The sequence below is a fragment of the Azolla caroliniana genome, unplaced genomic scaffold, assembly GCF_043228905.1.
Source record: "Azolla caroliniana isolate FFs.n. ecotype wild unplaced genomic scaffold, voAzoCaro1.0.p SCAF_10, whole genome shotgun sequence".
NCBI lineage: Eukaryota > Viridiplantae > Streptophyta > Polypodiopsida > Salviniales > Salviniaceae > Azolla > Azolla caroliniana.
Window position 1 is genome coordinate 8,192,976 of NW_028230445.1, and position 2,310 is coordinate 8,195,285.

At 44.2% G+C, this 2,310-nt stretch overlaps 1 long non-coding RNA gene across 1 annotated transcript; it reads right to left on the reverse strand.

Moving 5' to 3' along the window:
• LOC147858926 (uncharacterized) lies at positions 1–958 on the reverse strand. Its single transcript, XR_015530379.1, has 2 exons — positions 415–958; positions 1–348 (listed from the first exon to the last, which is right to left on the reverse strand). It is a non-coding gene; the product is annotated as an uncharacterized LOC147858926 (long non-coding RNA).
• Positions 959–2,310: the final 1,352 nt, after the last annotated feature.

Consider the following 2,310-nt stretch of genomic DNA (forward strand, 5'->3'; position numbering starts at 1 on the left):
TTTCACCAAGCAAATTCCATTACCAAGACACACAATGATTTGCAACCGCGGCCATATACGCCGGCTCAAGCATAACTAGACGAAACCCTAACCGAATAGTAAAGTAGGAGAAGAATGAAACCCTAATGGTCTACCCAAAACAACAAAATGGTGACCATCTCAAAGTGAAAGCCCTTTATAAAACACGGTTTGATTACAATGGAGAGGGACGGAAATGGGAATTTGTGACGACGATGACCACGAAACACGAGCACACCAAGCATAATCTCGAATACAACGAGAGCACGAGCACACCACATGAACCGAGAACCATGTACCACGAGAGTCGACGACACCAACACCATAAACCTTGAACCACACGAAAGGCGAGCTCACAGACTTGTGACGACGAACGCGGGCACCAACACCATGGACCGAGAACCACCCGAACGGCGAGCACACGGGCTCGCAACGACGAACGGAGTGAAGCAACGCCGGACCAACGAGCTTCGGGCTCACGGGCACCAACACCAACACAAGGCCACGGACCCACCTCAAGATGAGAATGTGAATTAGAGAGATCAAGAACCCATAAGAACAAATGAGCAAGAAAAGAAGAAGTATTGAAACCCTAAACCCTAAACCCTATCTAGAAGAAGACAAGAAAGAACTCATTCACCCTAAACCCAAGAGAAGGTAGAGGTCTAAGTAAACAAGAAAACCCTAAAACGAAACCCTCATGGTGCCATCCCCAAAACCCTAGAAAACCCTAGAAATTGAAGAGAAGAAGATAATTCCCCAAACCCTAACTACCTCTCAAACCCCAAAATGGCCGACCCTAATGAGCCCCTCTCGACCTTTTTTTATAGCTAAAAAAGGAAAGAGTTCCCCACATCGTCCCTTCAATACAAAAGGAATAAAATTCCTTAAATCACGTTGCACCCTCTACTTGGACTTGAACCATGTACCTTAAGTTAGGGGATAGTACATCTATCCATTAGCCCTTTCACTTCCTATTACTTATCTAGAAAAGCATACTCTCTCTCCTCCCTACTTTTCACCTCCCCTCTCTCTTATTTTTTACACGAAACCCTATACCTCCTTTTCACCCTTCCTTTTCCCTTTTCTTTTTTATGTGCACAACTAATTGCCTTTGTGTGCACACACATTGCACATGCACATTTTGACCCCCCTTTCGCTGGTTTTTCCCACACTCGAGCATGACATATCATGAAAATGTGTTCTTGATAGCCATGTGAGCTTGTCCTTGAGGGAATTGCTCGGCATTACGAAGAAGGAGTTCCATGATATGATCGTGAACCTTATAAAGAGAAAAAGACAACAATCGGACGAGGAAGAAGAGAAGCCATTAAAAGCAAAAACAAATGCCATAACGATGACAAGGGATGAAGTCGATGACGATATGGTGGACAACCACTATACTCGACCTCATTGGGCATGAGCGACAACGGAGACGCCGGTGAAGATCGGGGAGAAGAAAGAGATCGTGGTAGCCTTGATCGACCATGGCTCGGAGATCAACCTCATGTTGACCGAGTTCTATATAAAAGGGAGATGGTCAATTAACACAAACCACGAATGCAAGATTCGAGCGACAACAAAGACCCTAGAGGACTTGTACGGAGCTTGTCCCAATGTTAAAGTCACGATTAGGGATGTGGAGATGGATCAACACTTCTTCGTGCAAGAATCGGCTTCGCATCTTGTCATCCTAGGACAACTGTATATCACATCTTCCCGGATGGAGACCAAGGTGTTCGATAATGGAGCAACCTTCACGTGGATGAAGAGTCTTGACAACCAAAGATTTGTTCAATTCCTAACGGTGTGAGCTAATCATGAAAGAAATCAAGATAACCTTGGAGGTGATTCCTTGGATTTTTAGAGTGGACTATTGAAGAATGGGGCACAAATATTCTGAGCGATCACAATTCCCCACAAGAAAGTAGATTGTGTGGATTGCAAGGAGAAACAACATGTGTCACACCTAGTGGCGCATGTAAACTAGTACTACCCAACAAGAAGGACAAGTGTTGGATACAAGACTTCGAGAAGATGCTGAAAGAAGAAAACATAATAGAAGAAGAAGAATTTGTGATTCATATTATGGAAGAGGCCTCATTTAACGACACCATCGGTGAAATCGAGGAAGTCGTGGACTTGAGCTATCTTCACGATCAACACGTGATTTCGGTTAACTCCGTCAACATGTATGCTATCATTGATGAATATCATCGAGGCATCTTGATGGAGGAAGCTGGAGTCAACACAAAATATAAAACGGTGGATAGAAAGATCAAGCCAATTGCG